The following is a 22,701-nucleotide window of genomic DNA, read 5'->3' as shown; positions in this document are numbered from 1 at the left end:
AAAAGTCAAGATTTTTCCCCCTGTCATTGGCTCAGGTCTTGACATGGTCCAGGTCAAGTCTTAACTCAGTCAGATGAAACGTGGAGGAGAAGTGGGCAAAAGTATACCCCCTGTAAATGTGCAAAAATCGTCAAAAATGGGACATTCAAAAATTCGTAGCTCACTTCCTGTTCATTTTAGCATATAGGTCCAAGACTTTTTTGTAGGTCTTGGGCTCCCTCATTCACCTAAAAATTTCCAAAGATCTTGTTTAAACGTACAACCGGGGCTGCTTCGTTAAAAATTTCTAGGGGGCGCTATTGAGTCATTTTTGTAAAAATAGCACAATACATGATCAAGTATTACTCATTTTACCAGGCCAGATGTGTGTGCCAAGTTTCATGATATTCTGTGCATGTTTAGACCCTCAAAATCGCCGTTGTTTTCTTGGCGAACAGTGCTTCGCCACGCCCACAGCGTTTCGTGAAAACTCACAAACTTCGTGTTGTGACATCGTGAAGGCCGAAACCCTCTTCTGAGCAAATATGAGGTAGGTCCAGTTAACGTGTTTGGAGAGAAACGTTGAAGAAAATTCGTAAGAAAAAAAATTGCCACTAGGTGGCGCTATAAGTAAGATGAAATATAAGTTCGTAGATGTCTTAAGTCAGGGGTGGCGAGATCCGGTCCTCGAGGGCCGCAGTCCTGCTGGTTTTGGATATTTCCCTTCTTCAACACAGCTGATTCATGATCAGCTCATCAGCAAGCTCTGCAGAAACCTGATAACGAGCCTGTTAATTGGAATCAGCTGCACTTCGAGTAGGGAAATCTGCAAAACCTGCAGGACACCGGCCTTCGAGGACCGCAGTTTGCCACCCCTGTTTAAGGGCTGGACTCTCATCAAATGTGTGAAATTTTGAGAAGATAGGATCATCTGGGCCAAGTTAAAGCAACTTCTATTGTCACGAAAAATCTTCAGACTTTGCGGCACCATAACGGCCACGCCCTTTGGCAAAAAGTTACAATATTCGGTGTGGGGCATGATCAACATCTTAAGGCTTTTCTGACCAATTTTCAACTGGATCCCTGCAACGAGCTAGGCACAGTAGCTAAAAACGTAAAGTATGACATTTATTGTCACCACTAGGTGGCCCCAAATGTATCACTGAATGTTATTATATCGATGTTTTCAGGCCGTGACTAATAAGTTGCATGAGAAGTTTGAGATTTTTTGGAGCTTGTACATGGGAGTTATTAAGCATTTTGTCTTTCTGGACAAATGAAATTTTAAAGGCAATATTTGATGCCCCGCCCCCGTCATATAGTATTCCGAAAAGTCAAGATATTTTGCCCAGTTGTTGTCTCAGGTCTTGAGATGAGACATGCCAAGTTTGAAGTCAATCGGATTAAAACTGTTTGCAAAGGGGGGAAAAGTATGACCACAGTGAATGTGCAAAAATGGGCCAAAATTGGACATTCAAAAATTCATAACTCACTTCATGTACATTTTTGCTACATGGTCCCAATTGACTTTTTGTGCGTTTCGGGGTGCTACACGTGCCTGCCAATTTTCGTTGCTCTAGCTCAAACGTGCCGGGCTTGGTTTTTATTTTTCTACGCTAGGGGGCGCTATAGAGTCGCGTTGCTATGACGACTTCATAATATAAAATTTTTCGCCGGGCCTGACGAGTGTGCAAAGTTCGGTGAGTTTTCGTGAATGTTTAGGTACCCAAAATCGCGATCGTTTACGGGTTGGGATACCTGCACATTGGGAGCAGAGTTTCTTTGAAAATGGCATAATAAACCTTTACATGTGGATTTTTCTTTTGCCAGGTGTGATGAGTGTGTCAAGCTCAATGGGTTTTGGTGAATGTTAAGATCTGCAAAAATTAGTGTACTTTTTTATTTTTAGGGAATGATTTGCCCTGATTTGTATTTTTTGTAAAAGTATATATACACATCATCGCTCGTACTCATTGCACATGTTGCTGTTATTGTCCATAGAGGCTATCAAAAATAAATAAAACAAAATAAAAAAGTACGTATGTTTGGATCGGTCTGATGCCAGTGAACATTTTGAGTGGTGGAAAGTAAAAGAATATTCATTAATGACTTAGTTAGCACACTTAGAATGAGTTTACAATTTTTGTAAAAATACCGTAAGTGGGGTATTTTTTTTTCATGCCTCAAGGGCTAGGTCGCGCTGCATATATAACTGAATGTTGTCATAGAGATAGCTTCAGGCCTTGACTATAAACATACATGTCAAGTTTGGGATTTTTTGGAGCATGTACCGGGGAGTTATTAAGCATATCATTTTTCATTGCGAAACACAAATTTTGATGCCCCGCCCTCATCATATAGTATTTCGAAAAGTCAAGATTTTTCCCCTGTCGTTGGCTCAGGTCTTGACATGGTCCAGGTCAAGTCTGAAGTCAGTCGGATGAAACGTGTAGGAGAAGTGGGCAAAAGTATGCCCCCTGTAAATTTGCTAAAATCGTCAAAAATGTGACATTCAAAAATTCGTAGCTCACGTCCTGTTCATTTTAGCACATGGGTCCAAGAGACTTTTTTGTAGGTCTTGGGCTCCCTCATACACCTAAAAATATTCATAGATCTTGCTTAAACGTACAAGCGGGGCTACTTCGTTAAAAATTTCTAGGGGGCGCTATTGAGTCATTTTTGGAAAAATAGCACATTCTACGATAAAATATTGCTCAATTTGCCAGGCCAGATGTGTGTGCCAAGTTTCATGTGTTTCTGTGCCAGTTTAGACCCTCAAAAGTGGCGTTATTTTCTTGGCGAACAGTGCTTAGCCACGCCCACAGCGATTCACGAAAACTCACAAACGTCATGTTGTGACATCATGAAGGCGGAAACCCTCATCTGAGCAAATATGAAGTAGGTCCAGTTAATGTGGTTGGAAAAAAAACGTTGAAGAAAAATCGTAAGAAAAAAAATCGCCAGTAGGTGGCGGTATCAGTAAGATGAAATATAAGTTTGTAGATGAGTTAAGGGGTGGACTGTCATCAATTGTGTGAAATTTTGAGAAGATAGGATCATCTGGGTCAAGTTAATGCAGCTTTTATTGTCACGAAAAATCTTCAGAATTTGCGGCACCGTAACGGCCACACCCTTTGGCGAAAAGTTACACTATTCAGTGTGGGGCATGATCAACATGTTAAGACTTTTCTGACCAATTTTTAATTGGATCCCTTCAACGAGCTTGGCACAGTAGCTAAAAACGTAAAGTATGACATTTATTGTCACCACTAGGTGGCGCTATATATATAACAGAATTTTATCATATAGATGTTTTCAGGCCGTGACTATTAAGTTGCATGAGAATTTTGAGATTTTTTGGAGCTTGCACATGGGAGTTATTCAGCATTTTGTCTTTCTGGACAAATGAAATTTTAAAGGCAATATTTGATGCCCCGCCCCCGTCATATAGTATTCCGAAAAGTCAAGATATTTTGCCCAGTTGTTGTCTCAGGTCTTGAGATGATACATGCCAAGTTTGAAGTAAATCGGATTAAAACTGTTTGCAAAGGGGGGAAAAGTATGACCACAGTGAATGTGCAAAAATGGGCCAAAATTGGACATTCAAAAATTCATAACTCACTTCCTGTACATTTTTGCTACATGGTCCCAATTGACTTTTTGTGCGTCCCGGGGTGCTACAAGTGCCTGACAATTTTCGTAGCTCTTGGTCAAACGTGCCGGGATTGGTTTTTATTTATTTTTGCTAGGGGGCGCTATAGAGTCTTGTTGTTATGACAATATCAGAATATCACATTTTTCGCCGGGGCCGAAGAGTGTGCAAATTTCGGTGAATTTTCGTAAATGTTTAGGTCCTCAAAAATGCGATCGTTTGCGGAGAATAAAGAAGAAGAAGAAGAAGAAGATGAAGAACTAGAGCTGCGAACAGCTATAAAGGGCCCTCGCAGCCCGGGCCACGTTGGGGTACTTGCACGTTGGGGTACTTGCACGTTGGGGTACTGGCACATTGGATTACTGGCACATTAGGAGCAAAATTTCTTTGAACATGGCGTGATAAACCTTTACATGTGGATTTTTTTTTGCCAGGTGTGATGTGTCTGTCAAGCTCAATGGGTTTTCGTGATTGTTAAGATCTGCAAAAATCAGCGTCCTTTTTTATTTTTTGGGAATGAGTTGACCTGATTGGTATTTTTTGCAAAAGTATATATTCCATCATCGCTCGTACTCATTGCACGATGTTGGTTTTATTGTCCATAGAGGCTATCAAAAATAAATAAAACAAAATAAAAAAAGTACATATGTTTGGATCGGTCTGATACCAGTGAACATCTTGAGTAGTAGAAAGTAAAAGAATATTCATAAATGACTTAGTTATAACACTTACAATGAGTTCACAAAATTTGTACAAAATACCGTAAGTGGGGTTGTTTTTTTTTTTTTTTATGCCTCAAGGACTAGGTGGCGCTGTATTTATAACTGAATTTTGTCATAGAGATACCTTCAGGCCTTGACTATAAATATACATGTCAAGTTTGGGATTTTTTTTAAAGCATGTACCGGGGAGTTATTAAGCATATCCTTCATTCACGATACTGCTTTTAACGTCCATAGAGGCTATCAAAAATAAATAAAATTAAATAAAAAAATATATATGTTTGATAGGTCTGATGCCAGTGAACATTTTGAGTGGTGGAAAGTAAAAGAATATTCATAAATGACTTAGTTATCACACTGAGAATGAGTTTACAATTTTTGTAAAAATACCGTAAGTGGGGTATTCTTTTTTTCTGCCTCAAGGGCTAGGTGGCGCTGCATATATAGCTGAATGTTGTCATAGAGATACCTTCAGGCCTTGACGATAAACATACATGTCAAGTTTGGGATTTTTTGGAGCATGTACCGGGGAGTTACAAGCATATCCTTTTTCATTGCGAAACGTGTTTACAATTTTTGTAAAAATACCGTAAGTGGGGTATTTTTTTTTCATGCCTCAAGGGCTAGGTGGCGCTGCATATATAACTGAATGTTGTCATAGAGATACCTTCCGGCCTTGACGATAAACATACATGTCAAGTTTGGGATTTTTTGGAGCATTTACCGGTGAGTTATTAAGCATATCCTTTTTCAGTGTGAAACACATATTTTGATGCCCCGCCCTCATCATATAGTATTTCGAAAAGTCAAGATTTTTCCCCCTGTCGTTGGCTCAGGTCTTGACATGGTCCAGGTCAAGTCTTAACTCAATCGGATGAAACGTGTAAGAGAAGTGGGCAAAAGTATGCCCCCTGTAAATGTGCAAAAATCGTCAAAAATGGGACATTCAAAAATTCGTAGCTCACTTCGTGTTCATTTTAGCATATGGGTCCGAGACTTTTTTGTAGGTCTAGGGCTCTCTCATACACCTAAAAATATTCGTCGTTCTTGCTTAAACGTACAACCGGGGCTGCTTCGTTAAAAATTTCTAGGGGGCGCTATTGAATCATTTTTGGAAAAATAGCACAATCAATAATAAAATATTGCTCATTTTACCAGGCCAGATGTGTGTGCCAAGTTTCATGAGTTTCAGTGCATGTTTAGACCCTCAAAACCGGCGTTGTTTTCTTGGCGAACAGCGCTTAGCCACGCCCACAGCAATTCGCGAAAACTCACAAACTTCGTGTTGGGACATCATGAAGGCCGAAACCCTCATTTGAATAAATCTGAGGTAGGTCCAGTTAACGTGTTTGGAGAAAAACGTAGAAGAAAATTCGTAAGGAAAAAAAATGCCACTAGGTGGCGTTATCAGTAAGATGAAATATAAGTTCGTAGATGTCTTTAGGGCTGGACTCATCAAATGTGTGAAATTTTGAGAAGATAGGATCATCTCGGTCAAGTTAATGCAGCTTTTATTGTCACGAAAAATCTTCAGACTTTGCGTCACCGTAGCGGCCACGCCCTTTGGCGAAAAGTTACAATATTCGGTGTGGGGCATGATCAACATCTTAAGGCTTTTCTGACCAATTTTCAACTGGATCCCTTCAATGAGCTCAGCACAGTAGCTAAAAACGTAAAGTATGACATTTATTGTTACCACTAGGTGGCGCTATATGTATAACTGAATTTTATTATATAGATGTTTTCAGGCCGTGACTATTACGTTGCCTGAGAAGTTTGAGATTTTTTGGAGCTTGAACATGGGAGTTATTAAGCATTTGCTCTTTCTGGACAAATGAAATTTTAAAGGCAATATTTGATGCCCCGCCCCCGTCATATAGTATTTCGAAAAGGCAAGATTTTTTGCCCAGTTGTTCTCTCAGGTCTTGAGATAATAAATGCCAAGTTTGAAGTCAATTGGATGAAAAATGTTTGCAAAGGGGTAAAAAGCATGACCACAGTGAATGTGCCAAAATAGGCCAAAATTTGACATTAAAAAATTCATAGCTCACTTCCTGTACATTTTAGGAAATGGCTACGCTAGGGGGCGCTATAGAGTCGCGTTGTTATGACGACTTCATAATATCAAATTTTTCGCCGGGCCTGAGGAGTGTGCAAAGTTTGGTGAGTTTGGTGAGTTCAGCGGTCGCTGCTCGGGCCCTAATAATAATAATAATAATAATAATAATAATAATTATAATAATAATTATAATAATAATAATAATAATAATTTTTTTTACAAAAACAATAGGGACCTCGCAGTGGTCGCTGCTCGGGCCCTAATAATAAGTTATCATACATTTGCTGCAATGAAGAATGCTTTGCTTTGCACTCACATCCACATAGCCTAGGTAATAACTAGGTAACATATATGGATATGTTACCTAATCATATATTTGCTGCCATGAAGGACTGCTTTGCTTGAAAGAAAGAAAAATTCCTTCTACTTGCAATGAAGAATGCTTTGCTCTGTTCCCACTCACATTTACATAGCCTGAAGTTAACTCAAAAAGCTGAAGAACCACAACATCTAACGCAGCAGAATGGTTCGAGCCAGTCTGCTGAGGTCACCTGTTTTCTGTTAAGAAATGATTGCAAACTTGACCACACATATACTTTGCAATGTTCCACTCACATGCACAACACGTGAACAAACAAGTACACTGTGCTCTAACTATGCCTTGCATTTGCATTTTTTGGGTTGGAACACCCATGTAACTTGGGGCGTAGAAAGGGCTTAAAAAACCAAATAAATAGAGAGTGCAGGAGTAATTTGTGTCAGTCAGTTCCTCTCCTCTCTCCTCGCGAGCCCTGAACTGAGTGTCTTCTCTCCTTTTTGTGTCATGTTTAATAGATGTCAAACAGGTAACCCTAACATTTTGTCTTCTACAAGTTCAACCAACATAATTTTTACTATGTTAAAACTACTGCATTTAGTCACTTGCTCATTTTCTTCAAAGCTACTTGAATTCTTCACCTACTGATGACATAAAATCAAGATGTGGAAGTTCTTTATTTTGGTCAAAGACACTTGGGACGCAGTCGCAAGGGCTGGAGTTCGAAACCACAAACTGCATTGGGAGACAAGCACAACTACCACTGATCCATGCCACCACTTGGTAGTGATGACCATGCTGCACAGTGACATTTCAATAGACTACAACTGCCTCAACCACATAAGAGAGAATATATGATTAGAGAAGTGAGAACTACATGTACAAGACAGATGAAATTCAATTGGCCTTACATAAATAATTGTTTTGTTATATTTTTGGTTGCAGGGTTCTTGCAGGAATCAGGAATCAATTTTAGACCTTTTTTAGACCTTTTTAGACCATTATGAGAAACATTTTAGACCAACTTCACGACCGACCGAAGACCCCTAAAAAAAAGGTGTGAATATTTTTGGACATTTATGGTCATTTTGTCCTTTAAATGTCCCCAAAATGCCCAAAATAAATATGAGATATGATAAATATTGGCGCTGTAGCAGGTAGTTCCTTATAACTGCCAGCTACTACAGCAATCAAAATAAAAGAAAAATATATAATCTTTATGGCGATTTAATGACACGTCACCCTGGAGAATGAAGTTTGAAGACGCTCCCTAATATAGACGGTAGGAGTGAATATCAAACATCGAACGTCAAGTCAACTTTCCCTCGCTCAAGGGGCTTTGTAAGCCTGTGATCAGATCACTCTTGGACTAGCGATTGTTACTTTCAATGAGTTTCTTGCCTGGTTAAATAAAGGAAATGAAAAAACAAATGTTTCGATTAACTTTACTCGCTAGCATTTCATTGCCAGAGCTGTACAGTGTGTTCACATCTCTGAACGCGGCCGCTTCATTGACATTTGCACACACTGGAGATAGGGGCTTTGCTTTGCTTCACTTATCGCAGCCTACTTACATTATGGTAAAAGTCCTCTCATAGGGCTGTGCAATTAATCGAAATTCAATTACGATTTCGATTATTACCCTCCACGATTACAAAATAGGCATAATCGATTATTAATAGTAGAGCTGAAACGCCATTTCTGCCTCGGATAGCCGCTGAAATAGTCGTAGTCGTAGGTTTTTCTCATCGGACATCGCGAGATGCTGTGACTATCGCGAGACCGGTAGCGAGATTGGGACAATCTAATATGGCGGCGCCCTGCTGCTAAGATAGAATTAGCTCTATATTTCTAATTATACTCGAATTTAACGACTAGATAATTTCGATTTCTTTTTTTCTAAGAAAGATCTGAAATATTATCCAGTGTGGAGGACCTCGAACGTTTTATTGACGATTATTTTTATAGCTGCGCGATGGATGATCTGGCTAATCGTGATAATCCTTCTAAAAAAAGGAAAAATGACTCGTCAACAGATACGGATGATTTAGTAACCGCCGACCTATCGGTGAGTATGCTGGATTCCATAAATAAAAAACTTGACGTCCTCTGTCTCATCCGCGAGGACGTCAAAGAATTAAAGGCAAGTTTGGAATTCGTTAGCCAACAGGTAACCTTCAACGAGATAATTCCGAGCTACGCTCCTCACTCGTAACTGTTACAGCCGAGTTGGAGACGATTAAAAAGGAGAATAAAATGCTAAAGGAAACGGTCTTAGATGTTCAATCCCGTAGTATGCGGGAAAATCTAAGATTTTCAGGTATATCCGAAAATACCCCAGATAATCCAGAGAGCGAGATAAATTTTTTTTACGACATTATCGCTAAAGATGCCTCAAGAGACGGTAAATAATATCTCTCTTCACCGTGTACACCGGCTCGGAGCTTTTAAGGGCAATAAGCCTCGCCCTATTATTGCTAAGTTCGAACATTTCAAACATAAAGAACTGGTAAAAAGTAAAGGACGGGAGCTTAAAGGGACATCTTTCGGGATGAATGATCAATTCCCAAGAGAGATAAACGAGCGGCGAAAAGCACTGTTTCCTATAATGAAACAGAATAGACAGGAGGGTAAACGGACTTCGATGGTCGTTGATAAATTATATATCGACGGCCAGCTATTCCGAAACCCAACCTCCATCCCTTGGCTGTTCTAACAGATATTGGTAGAGCCGAGTATTGTATGATTATTTGACGTATGTATATGTATGTGTATGTATATGTGTATGTATGTATATGTATATATAATGTATATATGTATGTATATGTATGTATATGTATAGATAATGGGTTATGAAACTGAGAATATGAATTTATATTATGTATAGGCTATACAAAAATAATAATAATATATAACTATATATAAAAATATATTCTTAAAAAAATAATAATAATAATAAAATAATAATCTCGCTTAGGGCACTATTTACTGGTGTATTGTTATGTTGAATCCCCCACAGATTTCCTTCACACTCACTTCCCCCCTCGTTTTTTCACTATTATACTTATCTACTTGTTATCTCTCTCTTTATATAAATAATATAAATTGCCCAATTACTCTTTTGCCATCCTATAATATGTTAATATTAATAAGCAGCTCATACAGATGTATACATAGGACTGAATCTACATTGCTTGTATGCAGAAATTAGTTCTGGTCTCCTGGAATGTGTGTGGCGCTCGCTCCCAGGCAAAAAGAATAAAAATTTTAGACCATCTCTCAAAATTTAAGGCAGATATTTGTCTCCTACAAGAAACCCACCTACAAAAATCAGAAGAAAAATTATTTATCGATAGAAATTTTAGTCAAGTTTACTCTGCCTCCTATAATAGAAGACAAAGAGGTGTCTCTATACTTATACATAAGAATTTATTCTTTACTCTAAATAATATAGTAACAGATTTAGAGGGCCGATATATTATTATTCAGGTAACTATATTTAATAAAGTATATACAATTGGTAATTTATATGCCCCAAATAATGATGATCCGTATTTTTCCCACTAATTTTTCTCTCGGTTACTCGATTTAGCAACAAATTCTACTATTATTATTGGAGGTGATTTTAACACGGTCTTAAACCCATTAATAGATCGTTCTAATAATACGATATATACAAGGTGATTACGATCCGCTAAAGTAATAGATGAATATATGGAGGATTTTGGCGACAGCGACGGCTGGAGACTTCAAAACCCAACTAAGAAGGAATTTACTTTCTTCTCTGCGGTTCACCCATCATTCTCAAGAATTGATTTTTTCCTTACAAATAATTCTATTATTGATAAAACTGCTATAAAAATACATTCTATAATTATAAGTGATCATGCACCAGTCTCCCTCACTCTACAAATTGATTATACCTTTAAACCACTACCGATATGGCGTTTTAACATCTCACTACTGAAAGACGTAGAGTTTGATAAAATTATAAGAAGGGAATGGGCACATTTTTTGGAAATAAATGACTCTCCAAATATATCTCCATCTCTTCTCTGGGAAGCAGGGAAAGCGGTAATTAGAGGGAAAATTACATCATATTCAACTTACAAAAAGAAACAGGATCAAAAATTAGAAAAACACTTGGAAGATAAAATTAAACAACTAACGGATGAATATGCAATAAACCCAAATAATCAAATATGGACGGAATTACAAAATATAAAAATACAGTTAGATAACATGTTATCTAAAAAGACAGAGTTTATAATACAACAGTTGAGATATAATAATTTTGAACATAATAATAAATCAGGTAAATTTCTGGCAAATCAACTTCAACGGAATCGGGAAAAATCTCTTATAACGGCTATTAAAGATATAAATGGTGAATGCACACAATCACCAGAAGAAATTAACCATATTTTCTATAACTATTATCGAAATCTATACTCAGAAATTAATAGACCTAACCCTGAATATATTGAGGTATTCCTTAATAGCTTAAATATACCTCAGTTATCTACTGAACATAAAGATACTCTAGATGCCCCGCTTACTATAGATGAGTTGTATAGTGCTTTAGATAGTATGCCTAATGGCAGAGCACCTGGTCCAGACGGTTATCCGGCTATATTTTTTAAACATTTCTGGTCAATGTTTGCTCCATTATTTCTAAAAGTAGTAACTGAAATTAAAACTAAGGGTGATATACATCAACATATGAATATAGCAGCAATTAAACTTTTATTAAAGCCAGAAAAAGACCCCACCCTCCCATCAAGTTACCGACAATATCACTAATTAATACCGATATTAAAATTATCGCTAAGGCCTTGGTATCTAGACTAGAGACAGTAATCTCGACAATTATTCATAGCGATCAAACAGGTTTTATTAAAGGTCGTCATTCTGCTAATAATATTAGGAGGCTCTTTAACTTGATTAGTATGTCACAGAGGTATGATAAAAAGGCAGTTGTTATTTCGCTGGATGCAGAAAAAGCCTTCGATAAAGTTAACTGGTCCTTCCTCTTTGCTGTCTTAAATAAATTCGGCTTCGGGGAGTCATTCATTCAATGGGTCTCAATATTATATGATTCTCCTAAAGCTACAGTTACTACTAATGGGATTACATCACAGAGTTTTACTCTACAAAGAGGTACAAGACAAGGGTGCCCAATGTCTCCTTATTATTTGCTATATTTATTGAGCCGCTTGCATTAGCTGTACGTCAGGATAGACGGATCCAAGGAATCCACTCCGGGACAATAGAACATAAAATTAATCTATATGCCGATGATATATTACTCTATTTAGAAGAACCTGCTATCTCGTTAGGGGAAGCATTTAACTTAATAACTAAATTCTCTCACTTATCAGATTACTCTATTAACTGGTCAAAATCAACATTATTACCTATTACAGAAAATTCATGGAACCCTACAAGTCAGGATCCACACTACTCCTTTCCTACAGGTAATTTAAAATACTTAGGTGTTAAAATTTCACCTAAGTAAACTGAATTAACTTCTTTAAATTTTTTACCATTATTGGATAGCATCCGTAGTGACCTGGAGCGCTGGAATAATCTTCCGATCTCTTTAATAGGGCAGATAGCTACTATAAAAATGAAAGTTTTACCAAAGATAAATTATTTATTTTCAATGATTCCATTTAAACCTACGTCTAACTGGTTCCAATCGCTGGACTCTGCTATCACAAAATTATATTGGAATAAAAAAAAAGAAGCAAAAATTAGTCTATCTACTCTTCAGGAAAGTAAATCTAAAGGAGGTTTAGATGCACCAAACTTTATGTACTACTATATAGCTAATCAACTACAATATCTTGTGCTATGGACACAACCCAACAGAGATACTAACTGTTGGAATTGGAGCAGAAGGATTGTAATAACCTGAGACTCTTAGATTTACTCTTTATTACAAAATCGATAAAACGACATAATTGTTTTAAAAACCCAATGATAGCCGCCACCCTGACTGCCTGGTGGAAGGCATTAGAAATGACAAACTCCCAATTGGCGCCCTGTGGGCTTTCTCCCATTTGGCATAACCCCGACCTTCAACTCAATAATCAGTTGTTCCATTTAAGCTTATGGGAGCAGAAAGGAATTACACACCTTCATCATCTTTTGTCAGATAATAAGTTTATATCGTATACAAACTTGGTCCAAAAATATGAAATAAAAAAACGGAAATTTCTTACATTATCTGCAAGTTAAAAATATGGTTAAGAAACAAATCCCAACACTTCAGGATACGCTCCAACTGCCTGTCTTAGCTAAAGATATGATAAAGTTTTCTCCAATAACAACAAAAAAATATCAAAAATATATAAGTTATTTTTATACACAGACAAAACGTATTTACCGACTTTAAAATGGGAAAAAGACTTGTGTATAGTTCGGGAACCAGACTTTTGGACCCAAATCTGTGAAAATGTATTTAAAATGACAAAACGTACAAATTTGCAACTTATCCAATATAAGATACTTCATAGAACATATATTACACAATATATGATGAAAAAAATGGGACTCTCTGACTCCGACATTTGTCTCCAGTGCTCACAAAATACTGCCGATACTTATCTTCATGCTCTATGGTCATGTACTCCAGTGCTGTATTTCTGGACTAAAGTCTTAGAAAAGCTCTCTGATATATTAAATTGTAGGCTTCCTTTATCTCCAAGATTGTGTTTACTAGGTGACTTAACAATAACTGAGCTACCATGTAAACAATCTCAATCTATACTTATAGCCCTTACTATTGCTAAAAAAATAATCCTTGTCAATTGGAAAAATAAACAATCTCTAAATATCGACTACTGGTTAAACCCACTAATAAATTATATCTCAATCGAAAAAATCTCTGCCTTAAATAAAACTCAAGTATCAAGATTTAAACAAATGTGGTCTAGGTACATAGGGTTCTGGGGGGGGGAGGTTGGGGGGCGGTGTTGGCGGGGTTGGGGGTGGTGGTTGGGGTGGGGGGGGGGGGGGGGTGGAGGTGTGTTGGGTGTTGGGGGTCGGGGTGTGTTCGGGGGTTTGGGGGCCGGGGGGTGGCGGGGCCTGGGTCGTGGCGGGTCACGGGTTTGGGTGGGGTCGGGGGGGGGGGGGGGGGCTGGGGACCGGTGGGGCGCTGTGGGGGCCCGCCGGGCCTCGTTCTGCGGCTGGGGCGGGGGTGTTCCGGGCGTCTGGGTTGGCTCGCCGACCGGTGTCCGCTCGGGTGGCGTGGGGGTGGCCTTGGTGCTGCCGCGGCCTGGGGGATTCCGGGGGCGCGGTGCTCGCTTTGCTGGGCCGCGGTTGACAGCTTCTTTCTTTGGTGGCGGTCCTTATACATCCCGGATCCATCGCACCAGCATCTACTGAACCTCAAACAGAATTCGCCTCTCCCTCCCGCAGCTCGTTGAATCAGTGGGTGCTGGTGTCTGTGGATCTCACTTTGCTTTATCTATCCTTCCCTCCTTCCTCTCTTTAGTTTTTCCTCTGGTCACTTGAGATCTCCTCAATTTATTGTAAGTTTGAGGTTTCTGGGGTTGGCATAAGACTCTGGTTTTATAACCACGCAGGAGGTGTTTGGCTGGTGCTGGATTTCACTTTGATGGACTGGATGTACTGGTTTCTATGGATCTCACTCTGCCTCATCGATCCTTCCCTCCTTCCTCTCTTTAGTTTTTCCTTTGGTCTATTGAGATCTCGTTAATTTGTTGGAATTTAGAGGCTTCTGGGGTTGGCGTAAGACCTTGTTTTTGTAACCATGGGGAAGGTAGGAAGTGTTTGGTCGGTGCTGGATTTCACTTTGATTGATCTTTCTTTTCTTTTTATCTTTTCTGACCTTTTCTCTGGTCTCCTGACCATTTGAACCTCACGACTCTGGCGAGACTCTGAAGTACCTGGTTAAGGTGAAGGGAAATAGGATTTTTATAAGGTTTTAGGTAAATTAATAAGTATAAATGTATACATATTTGCACGCACACACGCACGCACGCAAACAATCTGCAAAACAGCAAAGCCATGAAAAGTGAACCGCGTTTTTGTCTTCTGTATTTATACTTGTTTAACCAAGGAGGTAGGCTATATACTATATAGGTATGTTTTTATTTCTATCCAAATACCCAATTATTCGCTAGAATTTGCAGTAGGATATCCGAATTCCAAAATATTTGATAGCTGCAACCCTAATAATATTAATTTTGAGTTGTTTTGAGGCAGGCCCACACAAGTTATTTCACCAGCCACCCCTATCAAAAATAGATTGCACCCCACAAGTCATATTGCACACGCTGCACTCCAACTTCAAATTTTTGCTAACATAAATAATAATTTATTCTGAAGTCTGTTTGGTCCAAAATGAGCTTACATATTTTTTTTATTTGTTTATTTTCAAATGTTTAAAATCTCTTTTTGTGCTTTGAACAAAAACATAAATAATCGTTTTGAATAATCGGGATTTCAATTATTACCACAATAATCGTGATTATTATTTTTTCCATAATCGAGCAGCCCTATCCTCTCAGAAAAAAAAAGTTTCAGCATCACAATTATCTGGGCACCACTGTGCTAATGATGCTTTGGCTAATATCAATAGTGATGTTTTCTGTTGTTTTGGTACACATTTCAGCAAATGTAACAAAAACAAAAAAGTGAATAAATACAAGTTCGTCGTTCACCACCCTGCCTGTTTGTTTTTGTCCCGGTAGTGTTAAGGCTACAGTATGCTTCTGCGAGAGGCTCGCGTGGAGGCGTTACGGCGTAGCTCCGCTCGTGCGTTTGCCTTCCGACTTGTGCGCAATACACATCTGTGTCTGCTGGAGTTTCACACCAAGTCCAGCTGTCGCTATGGCTGGGACGCCACAGAGTGGCGATTCCTCTGCATTTTATGAAGGATTCAGGAAGTTCAATTTAATTCAGAAATACGAAACAAAGCCGGGGGGAGAGTAAGTTCATCACCGTGGCAATTAATTATTGCCAATTTGCACCGGTGTCGGCCGTAAACTCGCCAAAACACAACAGCCATGCGCTTAGCGAACACAGTTTTGTTTTGTTTTTTTGTTTTGTTTTTTGTTTTTTTAAGTTATTGTTGTTTTCCGCCTCTCGTCCCAGGCACCACATGCACAGCCGTGGTCTCCGAGCAGGAAGTCGATTTGCGCCGCCAGTTACCTAGGATGACAATATGGCTGTTTTTTAAGACATTTTAGGCCTAAAATTTAGCTTGCTGAATTTTAGACTTTTTTTTTTTTTAGACCCCGCGGGAACCCTGTGTTTGGGGGTTAATAATAAGTTAATAAGTAACAGCTTATTAAGACAGATACTGTATAGATCTTATAACTAATTTCATAACACCTCACAAATATTCATTGATTACAACAGTTTTATTTTCTGCCTTTCTCTGATTTTTTTCTGCCATGTCCAAATCTGCTTGCAGTTGGTGTTTGTTTGTTTGTTTGTTTGTTTTTTAAATGGTTTATTTGTTTTAAATTAAATTTATGAGAGAAAATGCATGCTGCACATTCTCAAATTTGATTTGTTTTGATTGCCGAAGAATGTCATTCTGCACCCTAAAAAAAAACAACTTTTTTTTTTTTTTTTTTTAACATTAAACATTTTTTATGCATCTCAGAACATTTTTAGATAATTTCAGTGAGAACTGGTTTCGTTGTAATGTTTTTTTTTTTTTTTTTTGTTTTTAAGTGGGCTACTCGGTATAAAGAACCAACATATTAGTTGGCTGGGGGCGGGGGTGGTGATTGTATACATCATTGTATCTAATTTATGATTCCCGGCGATGAAAGAGTGCAGGGGCTCATGTCCATGAAGTGGAGTATTGTCAACAGTGAAAGAATACTCCATAGGTCAGGTTTCCCTTTGAAGCCCCAAGGCAGAGCAGAGCGTTCTATTTAGAAATTATTTTGTTTGCTGAAATCCAATCACATCTTCCAGATCAATGACAAGCTGCATTTTGTGCTGCAGATCAAACGTGGAGGGATGAGAAATAATTCTCTCATCAGCACAACCAGCAATGAACGCAACCACGGGCTGAGACAGAGACCTTATATTGAGTTTATTTGTGTAGCTCTGCTGCACCTTCACTATTCAAACAAATAAAATGTGCATAACCACGGTCATGCATTATGTGTGTCTGCATTCTTGATGAAAAAGAAACTCCAAACAACTGAACCTGACATGATGCTCTTTAAAGAATTTCTACTGAACCTGAAATTATGCTCTTTAAAGAATTGCTATTGCCTCCTGAGTGACGTGCCGCTAAAATGTATAAACTGGCTTTGTAATATTCCATTTAGTGGTTTTAAATTGCCAAGCACTGAGATGAAAAAAGCGGCAATCAAATACACCGGCATGCTTAGCTCAGCTGGCATGTGCACAAATATGCAATCCATTGTTACAAGGAAATAGCAGGTACACTTGGCCAAGAATAATAACAATCTCTGCTGCTTGGATTGTAGCTACCCAAGATGATACATTCATTTTGTGGAAAGACAAAAATGCCCTCGAAAGTGCTATTGTGCCACGTTGCACCATGCATGCAACTGATGCCAGACCGCTACTGCGTAAGTTGCACTTTAATACGCACAAAACGGTGTGCCAACATCACATCCAATGTTATTCCAGCCTCTCTCCTCCAATGTTTCAAACAAATAATATCAGCATTTCAATTTTTCCCAAACAGGGAGAAGGGCCTCAGAGCAATAACCCATCTTTTGTTTCATTTGGCTGAAACATCCATCCATCCATTTTCTTGACCGCTTATTCCTCACAAGGGTCGCAGGGGCTGCTGGCGCCTATCTCAGCTGGCTCTGGGCAGTAGGCGGGGGACACCCTGGACTGGTTGCCAACCAATCGCAGGGCACACAGAGACGAACAACCATCCACACTCACACGCACACCTAGGGACAATTCGGAGCGCCCAATTAACCTGCCATGCATGTCTTTGGAATGTGGGAGGAGACCGGAGTACCCGGAGAAGACCCACGCGGGCACGGGGAGAACATGCAAACTCCACCCAGGAAGGTCCGAGCCTGGCTTGGCTGAAACATCCATCCATCCATTTTCTTGACCGCTTATTCCTCACAAGGGTCGCGGGGGCTGCTGGCGCCTATCTCAGCTGGCTCTGGGCAGTAGGCGGGGGACACCCTGGACTGGTTGCCAACCAATCGCAGGGCACACAGAGACGAACGACCATCCACACTCACATGCACACCTAGGGACAATTCGGAGCGCCCAATTAACCTGCCATGCATGTCTTTTGGAATGTGGGAGGAGACCGGAGTACCCGGAGAAGACCCACGCGGGCACGGGGAGAACATGCAAACTCCACCCAGGAAGGTCCGAGCCTGGACTCGAACCGGAGACCTCAGAACTGGGAAGCGGACGTGCTAACCACTCGACTACCGTGCCGCCTTGGCTGAAACAATACCGCTTTATTCAGATTGTTCCAATAAACTTCCCATTAAACAGAATCATACTGATTCAAAGGTTGCCGTTTGGATGGCAGATGATGTACAACATCATTAGCTGATTTGAGCTCAGAAGCATTGTACGTGAAGACAAGCTCCACATAGAGATGTAGCTAGCTAGCCTTAATTTAAAGAAATGATTGTCCATCCATCCATTTTCTTGACCGCTTATTCCTCACAAGGGCCGCGGGGGGTGCTGGAGCCTATCTCAGCTGGCATTGCGCAGTAGGCGGGGGACACCCTGGACTGGTTGCCAGCCAATCGCAGAGAACTGATTGTAAATACAATTATTAGTTATGGTGCTAGAAAAAAAACAAAAACCTTCCTCTCTTTAGTTTTTCCTCTGGTCTCTTGAGATCTCCTTAATTTGTTGGAATTTAGAGGTTTCTGGAGTTGGCGTAAGACTCTGGTTTTGTAACCATGCGGATGGCAGGAGGTGTTTGGTTGGTGCTGGATTTCACTTTGATGGACTGGATGTGCTGGTTTCTGTGGATCTCACTCTGCCTCATCTATCCTTCCCTCCTTCCACTCTTTAGTTTTTCCTCTGGTCTCTTGAGATCTCTTTAATTTGTTGGAATTTAGAGGTTTCTGGGGTTGGCATAAGACTCCGATTTTGCAACCATGTGAAAGGCAGGAAGTGTTTGGTTGGTGCTGGATTTTACTTTGATTTATCTTTCTTTTCTTTTTTATCTTTTCTGACCTTTTCTCTGGTCTCCTGACCTTCTGAACTTCACAACTCTGGCGAGACTCTGAAGTACCCGGTTAAGGTGAAGGGTAATGGGATTTTTATTAGGTTTTAGGTGAATTAATGAGTATAAATTTACACGTATTTACACGCACGCGCACATGCACGCACGCACACACACATAAGAGCACATACGCGCACACAAACATAAAAAAAAGAGAGAGAGAGAGAGAGTGAGAGAGGAATGATGATAAGACGTTGAATCAGTAAGACTACCAAATGAACAATTCTGAGCTCTCTCTAAAAGAAAAAGAAAAAATCTCCATCAAATATTGAATTAATAAAAGGGATGAATGCAAAACAAGTTTCTTACTACTGCAAGAAAAAGTGACATCTAACATTGACAAACAAAAATGTAATCATACTTCTTGCTATTTGCATTATGTCGCATGGCATGCTGGGAATTACAGCATTAACTTCCTCTTTCGCTGGAGTGTTTGAGGAATGTTTTGTGTGCACAAAAACGGGGATTTTATCTAGTGATTTATTTTTGCAAGATTTAATAATTATGATTTGTGCTAGATTATTCTTTCTTCCATTTTTCTCCATGAGCTCATTTATACCCATAACAGACTTTTGAGCTGCATGCAGAGTGGCTGCCATCTTAATTCATTTGGTTAGTTCAACTTAAAATCAAGGAATGATTGCATTTAAAAAATATATATATATTTGTTACATGTTCACATTTTAATCAGTTAAAAACGTATTAATGAGTTGGTCTATTCTGTGGAGAGAAGGTGGTTAGAGTAGTTTTCATTTACTTACTTTGATGCACTTTTTAGTATTTGGTTTTATTCTATTTTATTATTTTAATGTTGCTTTTATACCACAGTGACCTCGCGAGATGGCGTTTCTTCAGTTTGCTCTGTGCTCAGTCTTTCCTCTGCAGCCATTTTTTTCCAATGTGTTTGTGTTGTAAGGGAAATCGGTCCAATTAATTATTAAATCACTAATTGTTAATTATTAAATTAATAATCAATTGGCTCATTAATTGAAGGAGACTCAAACTTAATGTTTAAAATTAAGTTGAGCTTGCCTGCGGAGCACCACATCGCTTTTTTATCAGGATAACAGATGAGAACCTCGTTGAATCAGTCATTAAAATGAAGGTTGTGCCCTTACTACAATTTTGTGAGTTCTTTGTTCAGTTTAGAGGTCACTATAAATTGATGAAACACACACACAGTAAAAACAGGTTTTGAGTTTTGTGCACGTTTATTCTCTAACCTAGGTGGGAAAATCTACTTAGAACTTAAAGAAGCAAAACTAACTACTGTGATAGGAAATAAAACAAGAACGAAAATAATAAAAATAATCAAAGGAGAAGAAAACAAGAAAAGAGAAACGGTCTTAACCAAGGTGATGGATTTCTTAAATCAAACCAACATGGGACCCACAATCAACCTAGTTTGCACCAATTTGGACAATCTGGCTAATGCCTGCAAGGTTGCACTTACAGATGGGGTTGGTCTGAGAAGCAGGACCCTGGATGGAGACTCGCCAAGCCCGTTTGAAGATAGAATGGAGAAGGTTCAGTTCAGGAGAGGGAGAGACAGATCGTCCGGCTGGCCAACTGAGCGTCACGGGGTCAACCTGCTGGCTGGGAAGAGGCCCTCTTGGTTGAGGCCTCAGGGTGCCTGGAAAAGCACCATCGGTTTGAGCCTTTGCAGGGACCAAAAGCAGCGTGTTTCGCCACGCCTGTCGCTACATGCGATGGCTTCCGTGCGTTGCCGTGTGCTGGAGGTTAAGCTAACTGGGGTAGCCCTTTATCTGGCAGCCGCGCCCGATGGAGAGTGGGGGGGGGCAGCAGCTGGGGAGAGCAGGAACAGAAGGGCCAGGGGCCCAAAAGAGCAGAGCAGCAGAGGAGCGGAGGAGCGGAGCCAAAAGAGCAGCGAAAAGAGAGCCAAAAAAGAGAGAAGCAAGCAGGGAGCGTGCTTTTAAATTGGGAGGGCGGCGGCCTCCACACCAGGGGGTCCGGACTCGGAGGGTGGAAAGTTACCAACTGAGAGAGAGTTTTGGTAAAGACTAATCAGATTGAATCTGGATCCCATGTTTACCGAGATTCTAAGGTCAGAAATTCAATCAATGCAACACGTACAATTGAATAACTCAAATGAAATGTTACCTAGCTTACACTGTTCAAACATGCATACACATGAAAGTTTAGTGGAGAATCTGCCACTGCAATGGACATTTTCATGACATTTCATGGAGTCAACGTTTCAAATGACGAACATAACATCTCATAATTCATTGTTCTGTTGCAAAATAAGACAAGTCAAGTTTCTGAGAAGGCTTTTACTTTTCTGCCGTGTGTGTGTGCGTGTACGCGTGTCAGTCAGAACATGTGTGGCTGTTTGTGGGGGATGTTCTTGTCCTCCCCACCCCCCACGGCGGCATGTCCAGGACACAGGAGTAGAGTTCCTTTGGAATTGAGGTTGCAAAAAGTTACCGACGCACTGCAGCCAGCTAGATGATACTTCCGCCGAAAAGGCAAACAACTTCAGGCGGAAGTATCAGCTAGCTGGCTGCAGTGCGTCGGTTAGCGCTCTACAGGGCGCCGCGCAGTGATACGAACGAACAGAAAACTAGTGGCTGGCGGTAATGGCGTCTGACTTTATTCAGGAAAGAGTATTGTGATGGAAATGTATCACGCTTTTGAAAACAAATTGTTTTTAGAAGAAAAACGCTTTTTTTCCGAGACCCCAGCCAGCTTGCTGGACTATTTTCCTCTCGTCCAACGCCGGACCAGAACTGGTGTCCCCGAACGCTGTCAGGGGTAAGTCAGTGCTGATCGCACACACGGGAGGTGAGGATCAAATTGAGATTCATGTTAAAAAAGCCGAACGATCCCTTTAACTACATATCAAAACTGCTGATGCAGCTATTTGAGACATTAAGTTTGGTAATAGTCTCGTTCTTCATATCATTGAGGCCATAAATCAATCAAATCTTTATTTGTATAGCACCTTTCATACTTTAAAAGCAACACAAAGTGCTTCACATAAAAAAAAAAAAAAAGCCATATATAGCACTTGGGACTGGATGAAGAAACTTGAGAGAGAGAGTGTACTTTCGATGTCTTTAATCGCGCACATGCACTGCAACACACGAGACACGACATGACCACGCCATTCTCACGGAAGGAATTAACTGACTAGTTTACACAACAAGGGACGAGTAAAAAGTACCAAAAATAAAGTTACATGAAGCCCATTTGTAAATAATTAGCGCTTACCTGCAACACACGAGACACGACATGACCACGCCATTCTCACGGAAGGAATTAACTGACTAGGACCTGTGAGGACCCCTTAGCTGCCTACGCCCGCCTGCATGGATTCCCAACTGTCTCCTGACGAAAAGTGTTGATGTCTATATAAGTCCAACATAAATTCGGCAACATGTAGTAATAACAAAAAAAATAAAAAATATACACATACAATATGAAGTGGGCGGTGTTATACCATACTGCAAAAATACTGCTTATCCCACACATAGCTCACCACGACTCCCATCACCGACAGCCCCACAAAGTGAGGAACTACTGAAACACAAGAACAAATTTAAAACAAAGTAAAAAATACCACAGTATCTAAATAAATAAATAAAAATTAAGAGCGCTAGAAAAGATATACGATGTAGAAACACTATAATAAATAAATGTAATAAATGTACATGTAATAAAATAAAATAAGAGTAAAATGACAGTAACAAATATTTAAAAAAA

The 22,701-nt window shown here is 39.7% G+C and overlaps 1 protein-coding gene and 1 long non-coding RNA gene across 6 annotated transcripts in view; both read right to left on the bottom strand.

The window, feature by feature from the left end:
• The window catches only part of LOC144021954 (CUB and sushi domain-containing protein 3-like), a 1,200,535-nt gene that overhangs the window by 1,168,753 nt on the left and 9,081 nt on the right, over positions 1–22,701 (bottom strand). The window lies entirely within an intron of this gene.
• On the bottom strand, positions 22,040–22,655 carry LOC144023043 (uncharacterized). The gene is made up of 2 exons (XR_013284478.1): positions 22,210–22,655; positions 22,040–22,072 (listed from the first exon to the last, which is right to left on the bottom strand). It is a non-coding gene; the product is annotated as an uncharacterized LOC144023043 (long non-coding RNA).

Source organism: Festucalex cinctus, chromosome 7 (genome assembly GCF_051991245.1).
Source record: "Festucalex cinctus isolate MCC-2025b chromosome 7, RoL_Fcin_1.0, whole genome shotgun sequence".
Classification (NCBI taxonomy): domain Eukaryota; kingdom Metazoa; phylum Chordata; class Actinopteri; order Syngnathiformes; family Syngnathidae; genus Festucalex; species Festucalex cinctus.
The sequence above is the reverse complement of the archived record's forward strand: the minus strand, read 5'-3'. Positions and strand labels throughout refer to the sequence as shown.